The sequence below is a fragment of the Protopterus annectens genome, chromosome 3.part0 (genome assembly GCF_019279795.1).
Source record: "Protopterus annectens isolate FY-2018-M chromosome 3.part0, PAN1.0, whole genome shotgun sequence".
NCBI lineage: Eukaryota > Metazoa > Chordata > Ceratodontiformes > Protopteridae > Protopterus > Protopterus annectens.
The window spans coordinates 720093124-720118783 of record NC_056731.1 but is presented as its reverse complement, the minus strand read 5'-3'; the positions used below and the strand labels follow the sequence as shown (position 1 = coordinate 720118783).

At 39.9% G+C, this 25660-nt stretch overlaps 1 protein-coding gene across 1 annotated transcript in view; it reads right to left on the bottom strand.

Annotated features, from left to right (window-relative positions):
• Window positions 1-25660, bottom strand: part of LOC122796911 (ATP-binding cassette sub-family A member 13-like) — a 3979956-nt gene that overhangs the window by 2155195 nt on the left and 1799101 nt on the right. The gene's annotated exons all lie outside the window — the stretch shown is intronic.

The window sequence follows — 25660 nt, the reverse complement described above, 5'->3', positions numbered from 1 at the left end:
AAGAATGTAAATGTAGTTTCTGTTAGCCTGGGAACACAAGAGAAGTGTGAAGAATGATGTCATGTGAAGCAGCGCTGTGTTATCAATTTAAAGAGAGAGAATCAAAGATTTCTGAGCATTTTGTCTTGAGAACATCCAACATCACCAGCACTGCTTTGCTCTATATGTAAGTTATTTAGAAAAGTGTTTTCTCTTAGATATAGCTGGGGAATAGGACAATTAGACTAGTTTGTTTTTCTGTAATGTCAGAACATTTCTATGGTATTATTTTAAGTATTTCTATGTGATCTCTGAACTCTTGACTAGCACTGAATAGTAAGAAGTATTGTCTTGTATTTTCATTATTTATTATTAAATATTTTTAAATCTTTCAAATGTGGCTGTTTTGTTTAGAGATAATGTAAGCTCTAAGAGTACATTGCATGTATATAGTGATACTGTAACAAGTCACTCTAATAAGCCTTGACTGTTCAGTCATACTTACCATTTGGGTAATAATATTGCACAGTAATAATTGGACACCCTTTCAGAAGGGGCTTTCAGTAGCTGATATTAGTGGGTGGTGGCAGCTCATATTACCTTTTAGACTGGGCAAAAAAAGAGCACAGCTGGAAAATCTGTGCCAGCCTTCCCCAGGAGTGTCTGTGTGGTTGTATATAACTCTTATCTCAAAGTGTGTGTGTGTCAGCTACTTGGGCAGGGACATGAAACACTGGTTGGACAGAGAGGGTGCTGGAGGTTTTAGCTTGCCCAGTAGGCTGAGATCTGGACCCTATAGCTGTGCCAGTGGGGAGTTTTATTGGGGACCTGGAGAGAAAGGGAGAAACTAGCCCCAGACTGACTGTGATCTCTGTGTGCTCTTAAGGGAAATTGTACTTTACTGTGTGTGTATTTATTATCCTTTCCCTATATGGATGCTCCTCACTGGTGTTATTGGTGAGGATTGAGGCTCCTTGATTGCTGGGCCAGTACACGGGCATCACATATTAACTGTTTGGCAGTGGTGGGCTATCCACACCACATATTAATTGAATGGCAAATACTAATTGGCTTATAGTGGTGTGGGTAGAGTGAATTCCTGTAGCTTGTGTACTCTGAATGTATTTTGTACTCTTAATCAGCCATGCAGTGAATACTGAGAGTTCAGATCACAATTGTTTTATTTCTTTTGTTAGCTAGTTAGTCAGGGAGAGCAGGCAGCATGTCAGCAGAGGAGTATGGAAAGCTGACAAGGAGCCAGCTGGCTGAGATGTGCCAGGCTAGGGGACTGGTGCATGGAAACCTGACTGAGGGAGACATGATTGCAGCTTTGGTCACAGCTGGATCAGAAAACAGCAACCAGGAGGATGATCAGACTGGCAGTGGAGATGTACCAAATTCTGAGAATGGACAGCTCAACATTTCTGCAGAGGACTTAAAAATCCATCTGGAGACTTGTGTTTGAGGCCAGGCATGTGGAAATAGAAGCAGCTGAGAGACTGAGGTGTCTAGAGAGTGAGGATAATGAGAAACTGCAATGTTTGCAGGCTGAGGAGAATGAGAAACTGCTACACCTGGAAGCTGAGGAAAAGGAGAGGCAGAGGCAGCATGAGAAGGAGATGCTGACTCTTCACCAGAGTCATGGAGGTAATGAAGGGAGTAACTGGACTCCAGAAGCACAAAAGGTCAGTAAATTCCTTCCGCAGTTTAAAGAGGGGGATAATTTTGATAGTTTTATTCATATGTTTGAGAGGGTATGTAAACAGTATGATGTTGAACAAAGGTTCTGGGTACAGTTCCTGACCCCCTTACTCAATAGTAAAGCTGTAACTGTGTTGTCTAAACTTGCTGATTGTAAATATTTTGATTATACAGCTGTTAAAAAAATCACTTGTTAGAATGTTTTAAGCTAACACCTGAAACATATAGGAAAAAGTTTTGTGTGCATAGACGCAAGGCAGATGAAAGTGTGTGTGAATATGTTGCTGAAATGAGCATTTATTTTCATAGGTGAGTGAGTGAATGGCAGGTCACCACTTTTGAAGGGCTGGCAGACCTTTTGGTGAGGGAACAGGCCCTTAGCACTTTGCCTGAGGACATGAGGATCTGGTTAGCTGATAGACAATGCACTACTTCAGATGAGTTGGGGAAGAAGGGAGACCTATACACAGCAAGCAGGCCATCCTGCACAGGAAAGGGGACCCCAGTACTGCTCATGGGTCTAAAGGAACCCATGGTGGACAGCACAGACTGCCACAACAGAATCTATCAGTAGCAGGGGAAGCCACTAGTCCAGGTACATGTCCAGGACCTAGGTTTAAATGTTTTAAATGCAACCAGTGGGGCCATGTGACATACAGATGTCCATGGAGGCAAGGTGGGGAACAAAAGGTGAGAGAGTCAGTTGACCTGAGACAACAGGGGTACTGAACTACCATCCTGCAGATGTCCTGATAAGGAAGGATTTGGATGAGGCAGTACCATCTGTTTATCCAGTTACACTGTAACTGTGCCAGGATGCCAGGATCTGCCACATAACACAAGCACTCAGGTCACTTCAGAACAAGTACAAATATGACTCTGTCATTGTCCATGTTGGCATGAATGACCTGAGCCATACTCCTTGGACTACATGGAAGAGCTCTCTGATCATGTAGTCCAGGCTGGTATGCCTCTGACCCTAAGTAGCATCCTGCTCTCACCAAGAAGGATACTATGGTATAAAGAAAAAAAATCATAAATTTCAACAATTGGCTAAGTTTCTAGTGTCATTCAATGGGGATCCAGTGTCTGTCTGCCTGGGATGACATGCACGACAAACCATGCTGCTTCGCTAGAGACGGCTTGCACCTGTCACCCTTAGGCTTTTGAATACTGGCCAAGGCTCTTGCCACCCCATAGTGCCTTTTTTAGGCAAGGCTCAAAAGACAAACCCACCACCGTAAATAGCACAAGTAACAACAATCTGAGGGTAATACTACTCAATGCCAGAAGTCTAAACCTCAAAATGCATGCACTCAAGGCACTCCTCAGTATGGAGAAAATCAATATATATGCAGTAACAGAAACCTGGTTTAAGGCTCCAGAGAGCACCCCAGCACTACCAGGCTACAACTCATACCATACATTTCAGCCACAGAACCCGGACCGAAATACAAAAGGTGGGGAAGTATCCATATTCATCAAGGATACCCACACATCCAGGTTAGTGGCAGAACACGATGCTTCAGAGATTATGCACGTGCAACTAACAACAGGCAAAACTGCAATTCAAATTGTAGCTTGCTACAGATCACCCACCATGTCCCAGGACCCCCATTCCACATTTCTGGAAACACTGGGTAACATAAAGGTCCTACCAAACACCCTAATATTGGGTGATTTCAACTACCCAAACATTAACTGGGAGAACTACTCAAGTACTAACTCCCTTGCCCAACATTTCCTAGAATTTATAAACTCAAATGCCCTGAAACAACTGGTCAACACTCCCACCAGAGGTGACAGCATATTGGACCTGGTCATCACCAACATGGGCAACCTGTGTTCCACACCAGAGGTCAACCCCTCGCTGGTTAGATCTTACCATAAACAAATCACTCTGGATATCCACATTCCTTCCCCACCCCTGGACAAGGAAACCACCATGAAAAATGTTTCAAAAGCAAACTTCACGTTACTTAAGATGGAAGTGGAAAGTTTCAAAGCCCCCATGCTAAAGGATAATGCTGTCCACGGTGCAAAATCCTTTACTAATGCATTCTACGGGCACCTACAAGAATGCATGGATTGTGCTATCCCAAGCAAAACCAAGACTCACTCCTCTAAGAAAAGGAAACCAGTCTGGTGGACCCCTGCCATATACAAGCAATACAATAGAAGGAGGAAACTAGTACAGAAAAGAGTAAAATCCCAAGAAGGGAAGACATCCCTGATCAGTATCAGCAAGAAACTACGATCCCTCATAAAATCGTCCAAGGTGAGCTTTGAAAGAAAACTTCACAAGGACTCCAAAGATAACCAAAAGGCATTCTTTAGCTATATCAAGAATCTAAGTGGCAATGCTCAGATCTTTGGAGTTAGTGCAGAATGGCACAAAATACACTGAACCAGAAAATATTGCCAACATCTTGGCAGACAGGTTCAGTGCAAACTTCACCACCCCCCACCCCCAAAAGGGCCCATAACCATACCAGAAGAATGTAGAGCCCCTGAAATCACAGACACTCAGGTTAAAATAGCCCTGTCCAAAGCCAAAATACAGAATCAATGGGACTGGACGGTGTCCAAGGCTGTGTCCTACATGAGCTCAAAGATGAACTAACCCCTCACCTAAACACACTGTTCAAACTCAGCCTCTCCACAGGCTACATACCCATAGAGTGGTGCACAGCAACAGTTATTCTGCTCCACAAAGGTGGAGCCACAACTGACCCCGGGAACTATTGCCCTATAAGCCTAACTAGCTTGGTCTGCAAGGCTATGGAGTGCATCATCATGGAACTCATTAACAGAGACATTGGGAACCTCCAAACACTGGATCCTACCCAGTTCAGCTTTGTTAAGGGCAGATCATGCCTCCTAAACCTGGTGGACTTCTTTGAGACAGTTACCAAGGCTATAGACAAGGGAAAGGTGGTACACACAGCCTACCTAGACCTCACAAAGGCCTTCAACACCATTCCCCATTCTGGTATTATAGACAAGCTAACCAGCATTATCATAAACCCCTATGTCACAAGATGGGTTGCCATTTGACTCACGGACAGAACCCACATAGTGAGAGTTGCGGGAGTTAGGTCTGACTCTAAACCGGTTACAAGTGGCATTCCCCAGGGCTCAGTCCTAGGACCCCTCCTGTTCGGCATATACTTCTCAGAGGTACAGACAAGCACAGGAGGACTATGGCTGACCAAGTTTGCAGATGACTGCAAACTAGGGGCTATAATTGACTCACAGGCTGACACAGACATCCTCCAAAAGGGTCTCACTGAGACGGATACCTGGTGTCAAAATCATGGCCTTAAGCTAAATGCCAAAAAGTGCATAGTTACTCCCTTTGGAAAAAACAAAGTACCCACAAAATACTGCATAGGCAGTAGTCCCCTAAATATGGAAAACGTAATAATGGATCTGGGGACGCAAGTAGATAGTAATCTCTCCTTTGATAATCACATTGCCAAAGTGGTTAGAAAATCCTTCTATGTGGCCCACCTAATCACAAAAGGGTTTGTATCCAGATCAAAAAAGGTCATTGTGCCCCTCTACTTATCACTCGTCAGACCCATCATAGAATACAACGCCCCATTTGGGATGTACCTTACAAGACACCTGCAACAACTGGAAAGACCAAAGAAGTACCTCACCAAGAGGATCATGGGTCTATATTATAACATCAAAGTCTTACAACTTTGAATGTTATAATATCAAACCCAGTAGAGCAAAACACCAGAAAACCGAACAGTCAGAATAACAAATTTTTTCCCTGGGAAAAAAATTGCTGTTCCGACAATCATACACACAACACAAGCACACCAAAATAAATAATCCACACACACACACACACACACACACACACACACACACACACACACACACACACACACACACACACACTTCACAAAACCCTACACTAAACCATACATACACCACAAGCTATCCACTTACCTTAACCCAACCCTAACCCTAAGGTCCGTCATAATTGCACACTCACCTTACCCGCTCCCTAACCCTAACTCACCTAACCCATGCCCAATCGCACACTCACCTTCATTCGCACACTTACCTTAACCCAGTCTGTAACCTTTGCTCTACAGTAGAGGCAATAGCAAAGCTGCAGAAATGGCCCACTGAATACTTTCCCTAGGAATGTATTTGGTGTTCTGCAGCTTCGCTATTTCCAGCATTCGCTCTACTGGGTTAGATATTATAACATTCAAAGTTGTATGACTTCGATGTTATAATATAGACCCAAGGATCACTGGCCTCAAACAGATGCCCTATGCAGCTCAACTGAAGAAACTCCAGCTGAACTCAGTTGCATACCGCCTGCTCAGAGGTGATCTCTGCCTGACATACAAGGCCATGTCCAACCCAGCATTGATGGACATGCTCCACCTAAAGAAAACCTTATCCCCTCGAGCCACATGCTCTAGGGATCTAAACCTCACCACAACGATAAATAGGACATGCTTGAGGGATAGATTACTGTTCCAGAGACTTCCCATACTTTGGAACAAGATTCCAATCTACATTAGGCAGAGCTCCTCACTAGCACTCTTCAAGAGAAACCTTGACGAGTGAATGGGAAACAAAAAGTTTACCCCGGGATCACTTCAGTGACTCTGCTGGACAGAGGCTCAGGGAACTAATCTAAGGGGGTGGCAAAAGCCAACAGATTCTGGCTAGGCTTATAAATGCATTCGGGCAGATAGCCTAGTACCTACCTATAAACCTATGAACCTATGAACATGCAGTCAGGCTAGGAGACAAGCATGTGGGTCTGGTAGCCTGGGGGAGACCCAGACAGACTGCATACTTGCAGCCAGGACTGGTGAGGTGGTTACTTCAGGGAGGGAGCTACTCTGTAGCAGTGAGACTGAAGGTGAGCCACAGCTGCTTGTGGGTAATGATGTTCCCTTGGACAGAGTGACTGCAAAGGTAGAGGTGAGTAGTAGTACCCAGGCTGACAGTGAGGCACCCCTGTCAGAGGATGCCAGATGTCCTGTGGAAGGGGAGTTGGAAGGGGTTACAAAGAAAGAGTTGAGACAGGCTGAGCTCTCAGACCCTACATTGCAAGGCCTGAGGCAGGTAGCTAGTAAGGCACCTGATTCTCAAGGGAAAGGGGATTCTGTATACTAGGACAAAGGGTTACTGTATAGAGAGTGGACCCCTGAGGGAGGGCTAGAAGATGAAAGGGTACAGCGGTTGGCAGTGCCTAGACCCTAATGTCTGGCACTTCTAGCCATAGCCCATGATATTCCCTTTGCAGGTCATATGGGCATAAAATGTACAGAGTCGTATTATTTTATTTATTTATTTTATTTTATTTTATGCAGAATTTCTACTGGCCTGGAATTTCCAGAGATGTAATAGGGTACTACAGGACCTGTGAGTAATGCCAAAAGGTAGGCAAGGCAGGAGTCAAGGTGAAAGCTCCTTTGATGCCTTTGCCTGTGATTGAGGAGCCATTTCAGAGGGTAGCTATAGATATTGCTGGGTGTCTGAGTATCCCCAAGTTCCACAGGAAAAAAGTATGTTCTAGTGGTAATGGATTATGCTACACAGTACCCTGAGGCAGTGGCTCTGTCCCCCACTGAGGCAGAAAAGGTGGCAAGTGCTTTGTTAGAGATTTTCAGCAGGGTAGGTTTCCCAAAAGAAATACTGACTGACAGAGGTGCTAATTTCAAGTCAGACCTGCTGGCTTGTCTGTGTGAATCACCTGAAGACCATCCCTACCATCACCAGACTAATGGTCTTGTTGAGAGGTTAAACTCTACAATCAAGTCCATGCTACATGCATTTGCAGACCAGTTTAACAGAGAGTGGGAGAAATGTTTGCCACATCTGTTATTTGCTTGCAGGCAGGTTCCCCAGGAATCCACAGGTTTTTCACCCTTTGAGTTGCTGCATGGACATAGGGTGAGGAGACCTCTAGATATAATTCGAGATGAGTGGGAAGGTAAGTATGAACCTCACAAGGAGTCTGTTGTGGCATATGTCCTAAACCTCAGGACAGGGCTCAGGGAATTCATGGGCTTGGCCCAGCAGAACCTGGCAGAAGCCCAACAGCAGAAAAAGGTGTAGTAGGACAGGAATGCTTGAGCTAGAGAGTATGATGTGGGGCAGCAGGTAATGGTTCTCATTCCTGTCAGACACAACAAACTGCAAGCAACTTGGGAGGGACCCTACAAGGTGGTAGAAGGCAGGGGCACAAAATGTACCATGTTAACATTATGAAACCTTACCATGATAGGGAAGCCCTTGTGCTGGGCATTTGCAGTGGATTACAGGGTGAGTCTGAGGGAAATCTGGTGAATGATCTCCTCAGTGAGGCTCAGACTGACACCTTAGTGGATGGGGTAGCTATGTTCCAGCAGCTATCTCTTACCCAGGTTCGAGAAATGTTACAGGAGTTTGTGGACATGTTCACTGGGAAACTGGGGAGCACGCACCTGGTGCAGCACCAGGTGGATACAGGACCCCAAACGCCTATTAGGCAGGCCCCTTATAGGGTACCTGAGAGAGTCAAACAGACTCTGAGGGAGGAGATACAGGAAATGTTGGAACTAGGGGTAATTCAAGAGTCCAACAGTCCCTGGGCCTCCCCAGTGGTGCTGGTGCCAAAGAAGGATGGCAGCACCAGGTTCTGTGTGGACTACAGGAAATTAAATAGTCACACAGAGTCAGATGCTTACCCCATGCCTAGGACAGATGAGGCCCTAGAGCAGCTAGGTGGGGCTGAGTATCTTACAAATATTGATCTTACCAAGGGTTACTGGCAGGTGCCCTTGACTCCCAGTGCTAGACAGAAGTCAGCCTTTGTGAAGCCTTTTAGCTTGTATGAGTTCACAAAGATGCCCTTTGAGATGAAGAATGCCCCAGAAACTTTCCAGATGCTGGTAGATCATATCCTAGCAGGAGCAGGAGGGTTTGCTCTTGCTTACCTAGATAATATTGCCATCTACAGCCATTCCTGGAAAGAGCACCTTCAACATCTCAGGGAGGTGCTGGGCAGACTCCAGAGGGCAGGGTTGACCATTAAGCCCGGCAAATGTCAGGTGTGTATGGCAGAGGTCTCCTACCTGGGACATAGAGTGGGGAGTGGTAAGATCAGGCCAGAACCGGCCAAAGTAGAAGCCATTCAGGCATGGCCAGCATCTGTTACCAAAAAGCAGGTGTGGGCATTCTTAGGGACAGCAGGGTACTATAGAAAGTTCGTCCCCAGTTATAGTACCATGGCTGCTCCCCTTACAGACCTGGCAAGGAAGAACAGAGCCAGCCAGCAAAATGCCAAGTTGCTAAGATGGAGCCTAGGATTGCAAGCATATGATATGTCAGGGCAACACCACGGTGGGATTAGCAATGCCAATGCTAATGAGCTCTCAAGACAGGGAATGGGGTAAGGTATGCTCAGATAAACCTAACCCTCTCAAGCAACGTTTTTCAAGGGTCACTTGAAAAACTATCCTGAGTTCTCTGGGGGGGGGGGGGATGCGTGAAGATAGGTGAAGGCTGCCAGCCTAACCAGATAGAATTTTTGTAGATAATTCTGTCATTTGTAAATATTAATGTAAGCCAGAGGCTTGTTCTCTTAAACGTGAAAAGACTGTATTGGATATTGTACTGCAAAAATATAACAACGGTGCACTCTGCTGTAAGAAAGCTAAGTCAAGCATTTCATGACTGTCTTTGATGTTAAAATTCGGAGCTGATATGTCTGGATGAAGGAATTCTGCCTATTGTTTTGAGGCCAGAGTTATTGGCTAGAATTTGCATGTATAAATGTCCTTTATTGCTCTGGTTTCTGACTAGGTGTAAAGAATGTACATGCAAATGTAGTTTCTGTTAGCCTGAGAACTCCAGAGAAGTGTGAAGAATGATATCATGTGAAGCAGCTCTGTGTTATCAATTTAAAGAGAGAGAATCAGAGAGTTCTGAGCATTTTGTCTTGAGAACATCCAACATCACCAGCACTGCTTTGCTCTATATGTAAGTAATTTAGAACTGTGTTTTCTCTTAGATATAGCTAGGAAATAGGAATATTAGACTAGTTTGTTTTTCTGTGATGTCAGAACTTTTCTACAGTATTATTTTAAGTATTTCTCTGTGATTTCTGAACTCTTCACTAGCACTGTGTAGTAAGAAGTATTGTCTTGTGTTTTCCTTATTTATTATTAAATGTTTTTAAACCTTTCAGCTATGGCTGTTTTCTGTAGAGATGAAATCAGCCCTAGACTGACTGTGATCTCTGTGTGCTCTTAAGGGAAATTGTACTTTACTGTTTGTGCATTTATTATCCTTTCCCTATATGGATGCTCCTCACTGGTGTTAGTGGTGAGGATTGAGGTTCCTTGATTGCTGGGCCAGTGCACGGGTGTCACATTTACCATCAAACATATTTTTAGAAAAATTTACAAATTAATTTGTGCAATGAAATGAACTAGAAATTAAATGTAAAAGAAATCTTTCTTATTTTCATAATGCTTTTTTCTCTTTTTTTTAAGCCTGTCACTTGAGAAGGGCTTTTGGCACTGAATCTAGAAACATGCAATAGCTTGGGTGGGGAGCTTCACTTGGAGATGGAGGGGAGCTACAATCTGGAAGGTAGTGTACAATTGTGAAATCCCTGTCTACACTCCAAATCACATCACCACCCTTGAGATCATGCTAAATAGTTTTAGAGACCGTGCTCCATATGTGTAATATGGAAATCCAGAAAAGTTGCTAATCATTACCTATGTGTATTGTTAGACTGAGTATTCCCATTAATTCTATCTTCTTCCTTGAAAAACTAGAAATATCTATCTGGACTGACGTACCTTTTTCAGTAGTTGATAGAGCACACCAATATTTCACTGACACTTTACTAAGTACTCCAGATTCTGCCAACTTGATAGAAGAATAGATCACTATCAATTTATAGCTTAAGCTCAAAAGAGAAGCAACGCTTAAAAATATTTATGGCTTCCAAATCAGCATAAGAAGAAAATATATACAAAGTTCAATGTGAAGTGCAAACCATATGCAGGAATTAAAAGCAGTAACATTTAATAGCATCAAGAAACAGCCTGCAGTGCTACAAAGAAATTCTGGTAGACCATACATCACTTGTTAATGAGAAACAATGTATCATGCAGAATAGTGCCTACCTTGTTTGATAAACATACCACTGAGCAGTCTAGCAACTGTTGTGCAAACTGCATACCTCCCACAGCAGAGGGCATAACACAAACATATACATGTAATACATGCTAATGTTTGTAGTAACTTAAAACTTCATCATACATGCTGTTAGTTACAACTCCTTAAATATAATATTGCTTAGAAGTTAAACAACCTTGTCAGTATCTCAAGATGGCAACTTAGCTTATTAACAACTCTGCTTAAACTTAGCCTCATATGTTTTGTACTATGGGAATGGAGACCAGCAATAGTTTTTCCCCTGTACACGGGAGGACCCTTCGCAGACCTAGGAAATTACAAGAACTTAAGTATGACCAGCCCCATTTGCAAAACATTGGAAAGAATTATATGGGAATTAATAAGGACATCAAGAATTTCCAGATACCTTTCCCATCTCAGTTTGGATTTCCCAAAGGCAGGAGGACTTTTTTTTATAAAAATCACCAAAGTTATGCATGAAGGTAAAATGCTACTCATCAACTACCTAGACCTGACTTTGGCTTTTAACATAAATCCCCACTATGGCATAGCAAAATACCTTACGTCACCAGCTGGATCACTGTCTGACTCACAGACAGAATGCAGGAGATCAAAACAGGTCAAGCTTCCTCCATTAAAAATCCAGTACGTCGGGGCTTAGTGTTTGGATCTCTTTTGTTTGGGATCTACTTCTTGGAAGCTAAACCAATGATAAGAGCTCTGGCTGACCAGGTTTGCAGATGAATGCAAACTAGGGCAGTTATTGAATCCACACAAGACTTAGCCATCCTACAGGAAGGCTTATCCCAAACAAATAACTGGTACTAGAATCACGGTCTACAGTTAAATGCCAAAACAGACATTATCATATCTTGTGGGAAGCTGACTGCCCTGGAGACCTACCTGAACATTGACCTAGGTTTTGCCCAACATGTGCTCACTATAGTGAGGAAATCCTTCTATTTTGCAGAAGTCATTAGCAATGGGATTGCTTCCAGATCCAACGATGCCATTGTCTCCTTTACTCAGCCCTTGTAAGGCCAGTCATTGAGTATACCATCCCCTTTGTTATGTGTCTGTCCAGAAACTTGAATCACCTGGAATGCCCACAGAGACACCTTAAAAACATGTTAGGCTTAAACAAGTTGCCCTACATTGACCAATTTAAAGTCCTGTCACTATACTCATTTTCTTACAGATTGCTAAGAGGTGACCTGCATCTGGCACACAAGACATCCACTGACCCAGTACTGATGGACTTACTACACATCAGAAAGCCAAAAGGCATCAGTAACACTCATTCCAGGGATCTAAACCTGTTCTGCAACATTAACAAAATGGTTTGGAAGGAGATACATCTCACGTAGTGTGCCATTACTCTAGAACAGACTGTTGATCACTGTCCAAATTCAAGTGCAATTTGGCTCTATGGACAAGTAATAGGAAAATTACCTCAGGATCCTCCCATACCAATAATGGACAGAGGCATCCCCTGAATGATTTTACCCACTACTAGGAACTTTCTAAATATCTATGGTATGATCCTAGTTATTACCACTAGTGATAGTATAACTATAATCCATGAATAGGTAAGGTTTGTCTAAGCAGTAAATAAAATTTATTTATTATTTATTATTTATTTTACACTTGTTGACCGGGCTGGTCTAGCTGGATACATGTCCATTTTCAGTAGAGGCCCTGGGAGAAAAGCTCCACACATAAGAGAATACAGGATACATTTACAAATGGTATAGTATAGCATAACATACATATCACAGAAAAAGACATTGGTATAATATATTTGTAAAATAACAATCAGAATGTTGTATAGATAATTCTAAGGTTGGCTACAAATTGAAGCCGCAGGGGTAGGTTGAGATCTCTGGGATAGGGTATATACTACAGCGGCTAGTCTGGTTTAGGACATGGGCATGACCAATGAGACTTAAGAAATATTTTGAGGTGATTTTTGAATTGATTAATCGAGGTCATTAGTCTTAGGCTGTTGGGGAATTCCATAGCTTTCCAATGGAATTGGCAGTTATTAGATTTAATGGTTAGTACCTGAACACTATTAGCTGACCTGAGGGATTTTAGGTTTGAGTAGGAGGTCAGGATATTGCTCAGAGAAGGGGGTTGATTATTTTAAAAGCTTCAGTAAGTTGGTTGAGTTTGAGAAGGTTGGGAAGTTCTAGCCAGCCAAGGGTATTTAGGTTGAGGCAGTGGTGAGTACAATACGGTGTTCCTGTTATAAATCTGCTACAGATAGTTTATTGAGAGGCATAAAGGAGGGTGGAGAGGAGATGAGTGCGAGCAATGGTTAGTTTGGTATGCGGGGTTAGGAAATTTTTTATTCTGTACATAGAACCAAGTTTCTTGTTTACGGATTTAATGGTTTGGTTAATGTGTATATCAAATTTAAGCTTGTTATCTATAGTCACACCTAATAGTTTGGTATGAGAGACTGGGATTATGATGGTACCATTTGTAGATTCCTTGTCCGATTCAGAGGTTCTTTTCCTAGAGGAGTAGTTGCAGAGGGATAAAAAAGTAATAATTTGGTTTTAGTAGGATTAAGGATGAGTTGCAGTTTAGAGAACCATTTTTCCACTAAAGTAAAGCAGTTTTGGGTGATTGTTTGAACAGAACAGATCAAGGTGGAGTCGTCTGCATATTGGATGCATGTAGATTTGGGGATGATCGAGTGAAGATCATTTATGAAAACTGAGAAAAGAAGAGGACCCAGTATAGAGCCCTGAGGAACGCCTATGGTGTTAGGAAGTAGGTCGGATAGCTTGTTTTGCCATTGGACGGCTTGTTGCCTGCAAGAGAGATAGGCTTTAAACCAGTTTATGGTTGGGATGTCGAGATATAGTGTTTCCAGGATGTGAAGCAGTTGCTGATGATTGACCATATCAAAGGCCTTTGAGAGATCAAGGAAGAGGGCAGAGGAAATTAATTTCTTGTTATTGACTGAGTCAACAAAGGAGAGCAGTGCAGTGGTTGTACTGTGTAGTGTAAGAGCTGTTTGTGAACACACCGTTCCATGACTTTTATTGGAGACAATATTGCTATGGGACGGTAGTTGGATGTTTCCGTGGAGGTCCCTCCTTTATGAAGAGGGATGATATATGAGATTTTCTAAATAGAGGGAATGGTAGTTTCAGTTATGGTTCTATTAATCAAGATTGAGATAGGATAGGCAATGGCATCTGACGCTATTTGAAGGTATTCTGCAGGGAGCTGGTCGGCAGCTAAGGTGGTTGGTTTGAGTTTTTTCAGGAGGGTGCATATATAGGAGGTAGGAACAGGTTGTAGGTTAAAGGTGGGGTGGACTGGGTCTTTAGTATGGGTAACAGATGAGTTGGTAGTGGTAAGATGACTGGCTAGGGACTGGATGGTCTCGATAAAAAAAGAGTTAAAAGCATTGGCTATTATTTCTGGTTCTTTCCCAATGAGTTTCTCAGGAGTGGGGGTAGTAGATTTCCCCGGACGGAGGAGCTTATTAAATCCAGCCCAGAATTTCTTTGGGTTATTCTGGTGTTTATCTTGGAGGTGACAAAAATATTGTTTTTTGTCTTGGGTAGTGGCTGCTTTAGTTATGTTTCTAAGCTGTTGAAACTTGATGCGATCTAGAGGGGTTTTGGTCGCTCTCCATTTATCCCAGGCCTGGTTTCGAAGTTTAATTTTAGTTTTGGTTTCGCTAGTCAGCCAAGGTGCTATTCGTTCCTTGGTTCTGATTAGTCGGTTTGGGGCATGAGAGTCAAGTATCTTCAGGAAAGTATTATTAAAGTGTGCCACGCTCTCTTCAAGTGGTAAAGTTTTCAGGGTGGACCAATTGCAGGATTTGAGTTCAGCAAGGAAAAGTTTTGGGACAAATTTCTTCTTGTTTCTAACAAATCTATATGAGGGAGGGTTAGTAGATGGGCACTTGTGTTTTAGAATATAGGTAATAAGGTGGTCACTGAGGTCATTTGGGAGGGTCCCCGTGGTATAGTTATGTGTGTCTTTATTGGTAAGAATCCAGTCAATGATACTCTCTTTTTGTTGAGCGTTGCCAATTCTGGTAGGAAAAGAAATATTTTGGGAGAAACCATGTAAGTTAATAGAGAGGGGGTTTGTGAGTGCAGAGTAGAGGGACCAGTCGATGTTGAAATCTCCTAGTACTATGGTTTCTTGAGGGCAATTGGAGGCTAGCCAGCTGAGCAATTGCTCAAGGTTTTCTGAATTATTTCCTGGTGGTATGTAAATTACAATGAGATTAATGTATTTTTGGGTATTTAGGCAAATCTTTAGTGAAATAAGTTCTATATTAGAGATTTTGGGGGGTAGGATGGGATTAGTGATGATGTTTAGGGTATTCTTGAACATTACAGCTAACCCCCCTCCCTTTTTGTTAATCCGATCGGCTCTAAGGGTGTTATATCCAGGGGGTAGGATTTCTTCGTCCTTAGTGGTTGGTTTGAGCCATGTTTCTGATAGGCACATAATGTCTGGGGAATGGGTAGCTAACATGGCATGAAAATTATGAACCTTATTGTTTATACTTCTTAGATTAAGGTGGAGTATAAGGAGGGAATTGGTAGAAAATCGGGCAGACTTTAGGGAATTAGAGTCTGCGGCAGTGGTAGGACCTGGATTGGGGTGGATGTCACCATCTGTGGCGATGCAAGTTTTCAAGTGGTCTAACAATCTTTGCAGTTTGAGTAGCAGCTTAAGATTAGATTTAGTTGCAGATGGCTTGGGGTAGCGGAGGGTAAGATACACTGGATTGGAACTGTGTGTATTGGCTGGGTAGAGAGAATGTGTGTTAGGGTGATAGGGGATGTTTGAATGTGTCCTAGTGTAGCTCTTGGGGAAAGGAGTCCCTGAGAGTGCTTGGTTTTCATATCTGGTTAAATAATAAGGAATAAGGAGGAGTACTACTGTAGGAAGGATGATAGAATATGAGGTTTTACCCATGATATGCGAGAGGAAGGCCAATGGGTAGAATGAGGTGGAAGACTTTACTTGGTAGTTATGGAAGGCCTGGAGTGTGGGAGGAGAAGTGGTAAATTGACGGGTGATCAGGATTGGTCAAGAGAAAGGGGGATGGGCTAACGGCCTTATAAATGTAGAGGTAGTGGGGCACCGCCAGGAGTCTGCAGGGTCTCAGAGGTAGCTGTAGGTAGGTGTACCAGTTTATTATAAGGTAAGCTCCTTTTCTGAAAAACACTGTCTAAATTACTGGGAGTATACTTTAAAGTTGCCAGATTTTGCTTAGGTACTGACTAGTTCCTGCCAACGGAACGCTTCCCTGGTGAACAATTATAGAGTAAGGCTAGTAATTTTACCCTAATGTCCCTTTTCAGGATACAGTTTTTCTTTTTAATTTTTAACTGCTTAAACTGGAGCCGGCTGAGTGTGTCCTGGGAGCCACGCGGTGAAGGATAGTAAGGGGGCTTCCTGGAATAAATAGGGAAAAAGACAGGAGTTATAGTGATGTAATCACAAGCTAGGACTCCTAACAAAGTATTACTTTATAGTACAAGTGTATAACGAGTACAGTCACAATACAAAGAACATTGCATAGCATTCAAAATAAATGATGTTTCAGTACTGTAAGCACGCCTGCACAATGTTTACAAACTGTAGTATATGCGACGCTAACCCAAGCTTCACTAGCTATTTATTAATGCACAAACTCCATTAGATATACTGTATACACGCTAGCAGAAACAACACTAGTTGATTGGAAGTACAAACGCCAGTACAATACTTCAATTGTTACACTTTAAGCAAACGCTAACACGATGCTTCACTATAACACGCCAATGAGGCAAAACTGCACTGGTTTACACTTTAAGTCAAGACAATTCAGTTACTCTACTTGAGAAGCACGTAGCGACAATATATCTGCAATTGCAGAGGTAACTTTGAAGATTTAAGCAATTTTAAACACTGTAATATGCCTGTAATGTACCTTTAAGTAAGGAGATGTGTCCGGGCAGGAGGATAGGGCAGTACCTGCTAGATTTAGGTTTAGAAAAAATGGCGGAAAAGAGATAGGTAACTCCAAGCACCAAATGGGAAATTTAACTCATCTTAAAACGGCCTACAAGGGCAATTAGCCTAGTGCAAACCTATAAACCTGTTAGCAAGACAGGGAAGGCTATCATGGAATACATACATATTTGCTGAATCATTGGATCCAAATATGGGAAATGTTCTAAACCATGAAGGAAACAAATCTAAGATGACATATTTGCTCAAATTGGAAAGGAGTAGGAATATCACTCAAACCAGAAAGAGACAAAACTCAGCCACCAAAGGAAAGTGGCAAAAAACAAAAGGAAAAATACAAAGAACATGAGGGGAAGAAAAGTAAAAAGTAAAATAGGGAAAGCTCACAATTATAGTGAGAAGTACAGAGAACTCCTAAAACAGCCACCTGTTGATCAAGATTTGAGGCACACAAGGCTAAGGTTGTGGAGGTAAATTTAAACCAAAAGATGAAAGATTAAAAATGGTAGCTCAAGACAGCAGACAATATACATGAAGGTTTATAAACTCTATAGAAAAAAGTGGGTGACACAGACAAATGTAATTTCTGTAGTCAGTGGCATACTAATGTGGGGGCAGAGGGTGTAGTCCGCTCTGGGTGCAAACCATAAGGGAGTACAAAAACACCCTCTGAGTATGGTAATGCATGTGCCATATTACTTACTACTTTTTATGCTCTGAGCATGGAACTTAAATATAAAATGTGCCTTTGCTACTCCTCTGACTACATGGTGATTAGGTAGTCTTTGCACTGCTATCTCTGTTAAGAAGTGTTTCCCATACCTCTCAACTGTACAGATTTTCACAGAATGTCCAGATTTTGGCCTCATATTTTTTGCACATTTTTCATAAAATTGTGGTTTTCTGGCAAATTAGTGGTAAATCATTATAGACTGAAGTTAGAAAATAATGACAGATATTTGAATTTCAGACTTCATATCCTTCAAAAAAATCATGCTATTGTAAAGCCTGTTATTCTATCAACTTTCTAAGTTTGTAAGAGTGATATTTAAAAATTGTCCCTATTTTTGGGTCTTTGTCCCACTTTTATTTTTGGCTTTTCCAGATTTCTTGGTCTAAGAGGTTGAGAGGTATGTGACTGTTTCCATGTTCTTTGCAGGAGTAGGACTGGACTGGATTAAGGTAGTTTGTGAGCTTCAAGGGAATAGAAGTTTACAGCTGCTCACACTAAGTTTGTTTTTAATGTGCAACTGTTTTGCTTAAGAAATAGTCATAGCACAACAGGTAGTATACTTGATTTCGGTGCAGAACATTGTGGGTTTTACTTCCACATCATGTAGATAGATTGCTGGTATGGTGCTGTACTTTAAACTGGAGGGGTGGAGGTACTGCAGTGCTGAGTGTGGCCTCCTTTGGATTGACGTGTCTAGTAATTATGAACCTGTTGTGGTTTACCATCTATTCCCTATTGCAGTATTACCAGCTAACCATTTTTTTAATATAACAAAGGCAATTTATTCTTCAAGGGCAACAGTCACTAAATTTGTAGATGAAACACTGACATATAAAGTTGATTGCTAGCAGCAACCTCTTCCTTAATGTGGAAGTATTCTGATGACTTTTACTTCTGCAGAGTCTGTGAATATTGACTGATATTGGTGGATTGCAATGACAGAAGTTTGAGTGGCTTTTTATGGTTGGAATGTTCTGAAATGGACAATTTTGTCATTATTGGGTTATATGTTGTGTTTCATTGCTTACTGGAAAAATGTTCAAAACTACAAATTCAGAACACATTCTAATAAGTGGTATTGTATTATACAAGGAATATAATTTAACACAATCAGGAAGGTGAATGAAAGAATACATGCATATATGAATGGTCCTAAAAATGTCTGCAAGGAGCCTATGGTTTGAAAACAGCCTAAAGGTAAACTTAATCCACCTCTGATCAAATGTATTTTCTTTGAATGTGGGTTTCAATGATGTTTCAATGAATGTGAGTTTAAAGGGCAGAGAAGTTTAATGTTAATGCTAAGTCTATTTTCATTGTGAGATTATATTGTGTTTTTTAGCAAATGTCTATCGGTGTTTGCGTAATAAAATTTGAAATAAAAGTTTTAAATTAAATCCAAATATCTATAATCATTGTAGAAGTAAAGAAAAAAACAGTATGCACACTGAAAGCTTTGAACAATGTTTATGGTAACTGGGGAGAAATAGCCAAATAACAGAACACTGGAATGGCTGTGGTGGGTAGGTGGGGGCTGGCACGTGTGTGAGGCCAATCCATCACTCTCTCTAGAGCACCATTTGACCATGATTAGGCTCTGAAGTAAATGCTTTGTTTCTTCCTCTTGCATCCGTTCATGCAAACTTGTGTGAAAAGTGGTACAGGATTGGAAGAAACTCAAGAGTAACTATAGACAAGACCAGAAAGAACCACAGTTATTTTTAAAGTTAATAGCAGACTTCTATTTGTAGAGTAATACAATGAAGTAGAGAGTTTTGCAGTGGAAAAGTTTTTTGTTTTGTTTAACTGAACCTGGTGAATTGGATCAATAACAGCAAGTGAATCAACCAGGGCATTGTGGACTACTGGACTGAAGGAAAGTATTTTTTATGTGAATATAACCAGATTTGCTTTCTTATTTTTGGAGATAGGGAGGGGTGGTGGTGGCTACGCTAATGTGTCTGTGTGTTTGCATTTGTTTAAATATTTCAAGGTTTGGTTTGAGTGTGTGTGTGTGTGTGTGTGTGTGTGTGTGTGTGTGTGTGTGTGTGTGTGTGTGTTTGTGCATTTGTTTAAATATTTTGAAATGGGATATTTATGTATTTTTTTTCATTGTACTCTTCTGTCCTCTTTTTGTGTTGGTGGGGTGGTAGCCAGCTGGACTGTGGATTAAAGTAACTTACCCTTTCATTTGGTCAGCTTAAATTCTACCTTTAAAGCTGGTAAATACCTGTGTGAATAGATTGAAATATTTGTATCCTTTTTTTTGAGAGAGGGTTCACCAGCTGTGCTGTGGATGAATGTAACTTGTCATTTTCACTTGGTCAGTTTAAATTCCACCCATAGGGTTCATTTGTGTGAATAAATCTGAATAGTTATGCTTTTGGGGGGTGGCAGTAACTTTCTCCTTTTCATATTACTTTAAAGGCTGGCTAGTGTGTGGTTGTGTAAAACTGAAATTTTCTGGGTGCGGGGAAGTTAGCTGTGCTATGAGAATTTATCCTCATCAGTTGCTCAGCTTATGTCTGGTATTAAGGACTGGCTAGTGCACATTTGTGTGAAATAAATTTGAATATTTTTGATTTTTTTGTTTGGGGGTAGATAGCTGTGCTGTTGATGAAATAATTGGTGCTCATTTTAAAGTTGGGCATTAATGGTTACTGTACATTTGTGTGAAATAAATTTGAATATTGTATGAACTACATTAGAAACTGTCCCCAGTTTTACAAAATGTTCTTGTATTTGCCTAATACATTTGGTCTGCAATATTCTCATATTGTTTGCTGAGCTTGTAGTCTGCCTTTACATGACTAGTGTACATTTGCATGAAATATGCTGTAATCTCTCTCTCTTTCTTTCTAGTTGCTGTATTTGTAAAGTCAAGTTGACACTGTTCCTGATTTTGCTTTATCTTGATCTGTTCCTAATAGAATTTGTGGTCAACTGTCTATATAATTTACCAAATGTTGATCCTCTCAACTGTCCCTGATTTTCAGGGACGTCCCTGATATTGACTCAAATTTTAGCTCTGTCCCTCTTAATCCCTCCTAAAACTAATGACTTTTGGAGGAAAGGTGGTGAATTACACTTAATGAATAATGACAATAATTAAGAGTTATAGACTTCTTTTACTTCAGAAAATGTGTATTAATTCATAGGCTTTGATTCTGTCAATGTTTCAAGTTAATAGTACTAATATTTTAAAAGTGTCCCTGATTTTTTCTAGAATTGTCCCTGATTTTGTTGACATTTTTCCCCGATTGGTTGAGAGGTCTGTGTTGAACTAATGGGTCAGGTCTTGGGATGTGTTGTCAGTGTTGTACTCAGCTTTCCAAAGGAGATGATAATGCTTTTTTGACATTTAACTAAAACAAAAAAGACATTCCATGTAAAAAAAAATAATTTAAGCACTTCAATCATTTTAATCTTAAGAACTTCATAAAATCTATTTTACTTTACAACATATTTTAAGTACTAAAAAGATTATCACATGATTTCTAAAGTCCAATAAAAAAATTCTTCAATCACAACTTGCCACAAAATTTAAAGGTCTCTACATCTTCTTTGGTTAATGTATAAATCTATACTTAAATAACAATACATTAATTGAAACATAATTCATTGATAAAAATAGAAATAAATAACTTTCAAATAAGTATATTATTTATAATCTAGCTAATAAGAAATATTTTATATTAGTAAATTCATTAAGTCCTGTTTTTTTTTTATCTGCTGACAATATAATTTGCCGTTTGGCTTCTTTACACTCTAAATGTATATTATAATTCCCCTCAAAATAATTCAAATTAACATAATCAATTATAAAAAATTGAAATTCTCCAAAGTCTTTACACCCTGCCGCATGTTTGGCTAAAGAATTACTAAAGTCTTTTTACTTGATTGCTGCTATATGTTCATAAATTCTGTTGGATAATTTTCTGATAGTTTTTTCCTACATAATAGCTATAGCACATTTTTGTTTCAATTTTTGACATTTAGCTTTAGTCCATGTTTCTGGCACTCGTTATTTGTTTGGGGCAAGCATTCTCATGGGATGGCTGAGTCTTTTGGGGATTTGATCACTGCTCCTATCTTGCTCCTTGCTGGCCGTTTTGTTTCTTTTTAAGATTATTACTAAAAACAATTGTCATGGAGGAGGAGATGTTAGAAAAAAAATCTTAGCAGGTGGGAAGGTTTTAAGAAAATTTCTGTTCCGAGTCTCAAATATACTAGGTATGCCACTGTCTGTAGAATAGAACTAGAAATAGTTACATATTGTTTTGTTTTTTTTTTTTTCTACTGGTTAATATATAATCGTGACACCAAGTGGCCATGAAAGATATTACAAAAGAGAACAAATAAGCCAAAAAAATGGGATCTGAGCTATATATCAAGTATTAAATTAAATACATTACATTTAGAATAAACATAATCACACTGGCATACTACCAAATAATCTATCCAAGCGGTAGTGCATGTAATAAGATCTCTGATCTTAAAAACTTTATTGGCATTGACTGAATGTCTAGCTTTATTTACATACATACGACACAATTACAACAAGAGGAGCAACCCCTTAAACTCTGATCAGTAAACTGTTTCTGCTGTTTAGTCTTAAAAATTAGAAAATAATTCCTGAAAGCTTTACCTCTTCTCTACCAAACTGGCATTCACAGCTTACTCTACTTTCAAAGAATCTAGCCTGTGTTATTAAATGCGAATGATTATTAATGGCGGACTTCATAACTGAAGAATTGGAATTGAAAGTAAAACTAAATCAATCTAATAATTGACTGAATTCCTTCTCTCCATAAATTGTGGCATCTCATCTCTACGCTGAGAATCGACTTCCATCAGAACTGTTTGCACCGTGTTTCGATCACATCCTTTCTGTGGTTTTATGTTGGCCAGACCTCAATGTTCAACATTACCACAGCACTGCAAAAGCTTTTGGTAAAAACTGGGTCATTGGTCTGTTGTGGATTGAAGCCACTTGCCTGGTGAAAATAAATGGATATGTTTTCACTCTATTTTTGAATGATGTTAGACACACACACACACACACACACACACACACACACACACACACACACACACACACACACACACACACACACACACGTATTGATATATATTATCTCACCACAACAGATAATACTGACCATAAAAGATCAAAATGCACAACAAGAACAGACTTAAACAAATGATAATGTGTTTTATGCAGGAGCACCCCCATGCCCCCTGCTACTTATATGTACCAAAAGTAAGACTGCAGAACAGCAGGAAATGGGCATATTCACAGTCCCTGATGTACTGCCCCCGATACTGACATTTGCCTATCATGTGAGATTTCAGTTTCATAAACTTATAAAAGAAAATGCTTGACATTCTGAATGCCTGACTGATTTAATGAAAGAATCCCATAAATATATGTATATCTATGTACATCTAATTGACTTACTTTTGGCAATTTCAAATGAATCCTACAGTGCTAAATTTGTGATTACTTTGTTATGATGATTTTTGTAGAAATTAATTGCAATCGCCAATGAGTTTATTTGATGTTTTGTGATTTTAGCAAACTCACTGCTGATTATTCATTATAAACTAAATATATATATATATATATATATATATATATATATATATATATATGTATATACATATATATATATATATATATATATATATGTATATATATATATATATATATATATATATATATATATATATATATGCATATATATATATATATATATATATATATATATATATATATATATATATATATATATGTATGTATGGATCTCGGACACTTGCTCTGAATCCATATATACTGATCACAGTTTAACAAAAGTGCTTTAATTGAAAAAGCGCTTCCGTTAAGCTGTGAAAAAAAACAAAACCACTAATTAAATGTTTTTGCAGGGGGGCTTCACCCCCCCTGCATCCCCTACCATGGGGGACTGTGCCCCCCACACTCCCCTACTTAAATATTCTCACTCCAAGGTCACACTACAGTGGAGTAAAGGAATATTCCCTTACTCGCACCGCAGTGCGACCGACACACCAGTCACACATACCCGAAATTGCTGCGTTGATGCCCTTTTCCCCACTGTAGTGCAATCCTGGAGTTAGTATATATAGTTAGGGTGTGGGGAGTACAGCCCCCACATTGTGGGATGTGGGGTTCGTAGCCCCCCACCTACTTAGCTTTTATATTTGTAAATCTCATTTCACTGAAAGCTAACAATATAAAACCAGAAGTAGTTGGATCGCTAAGCCTCCCACACCCCCAATGCGAGGGCTGTGCCCCCACCCCCCAACTATATATACTAAGTCCAGTATCACACTGCAGTGGGGGAAAAGGGCATATACATTTTATTTGCCCAACAGTACTTACATTCAGTGAAATGAGATTCAGTGAAATGAGTTTTCAGTGATTTGAGCTTTCAGCGATTTGGTGTGAGTGTTTTGAAATTCAGTGAAATGAGTTTTCCGTGAATCAAAGTAGACCCACACACACACACACACACACATATATATATATATATATATATATATATATATATATATATATATATATATATATATATATATATATGTATGTATAGATATATATGGGTGTACTTCAAAATATCAAAAAATCATTTACTCAAATCCCAAATCATTGAGACAATACTGAAACTACATATCCATGAACCGTCAAACCATCAAAAATGTTTACCAGGAAAGAAACCACTTGGCCACCATGGGGAAGTTTGCCCTTTTCCTCACTATAGTGCAATCTCGGAGTTGATATATTTGGTTGGGGGGGATGTGAGTGGATTTTGTCCTGGTGGCCAAGTGGTTCCTTTTCTAGTGAACATTTTTGATGGCTTGATGGTTTGCAGATATGTGGTTTCGATATTTTCATCTTGATGAAATGGGATTTGATTAAGTGGTCTTTTGATATTTTGAAGTAGGCCCATATACATATATAGGAGCTGTGAATTTAATGATGGAGTCTTGGTCAACATCTGTTTAGCCAACAAAATTTGGTCGATTAAGGAAATGGTTGAAAGTTGTGTGAGAATGCACAATTCCCAGGTTTGAGGAATATGCCGTTTCCCTGGTATTGTGTGATTTGGATTAGTGTATATAATTATCAGAATGTTTGGGAGATGCAGGGGAGCTTGCCCCATTGCATATAAAATGATTTTGTTTCTTTTTTGGTTTTAATTTTGCATGTGGTGAGGTTACTGCTTTGTTCATGTGTAGTAATGTGTCAATGTTTGAGCTGTAGCCATTTTGTGGCTGTTTTGAATGTCGACATTTGGGTCTTTCAGGATCATATGTATAGATATAGATATAGATATATTCACAGATATTTGTACATACATAATGGCAGATAGAATGTGCAAGGCAAGATTATGTATCCCTTGGTCTGAAGGAAGTATGATTCTCCTTGTAACTGAATATACGTGTATGTCTGCAACTATAGGCCTACATGCATACATATATGCTATCACCATCTGATCAAACAATGTTTTTTAGCCTTTTTTTGTTTCTTTTAATTTTGCATGTGCCAAGGTTATTGCCTGGCACTTGCATAGTAATACATCACTGTCTGTGTTATTGACATTCTGTGGTCGATGTTTTGAATAGCAACATTTGTGTCTTCAATTATATTAGAAACACTGATACAGATAGATAAATAGATAAAAAGATAGAAAGATTTATAGATAGATATAGATATATGAACATACATAATGATAGACAGAAAGTACAGGGCAAGATGGTATATCTCTTGGTCTGAAGGAAATATGATTCTCCTTTTAACTGACTATTTGTCTATATATAAATGTTTGGAAATGCGCAGTTACATATATATTTGCTGTCAACATATGATCAAACATTTGAAAAGAACACACAACATAAGATGGCAGGTAATTATCTTATTGTCCCAAGCACTTTGGCAAACAGCTTCCATGAGTAGCTAAGACTTTTGGATACATTCAGATCAGGCAGGACTGACACTTTCAAATACTTCATTAGCTTTTTTCCATGTCTGATGTATAC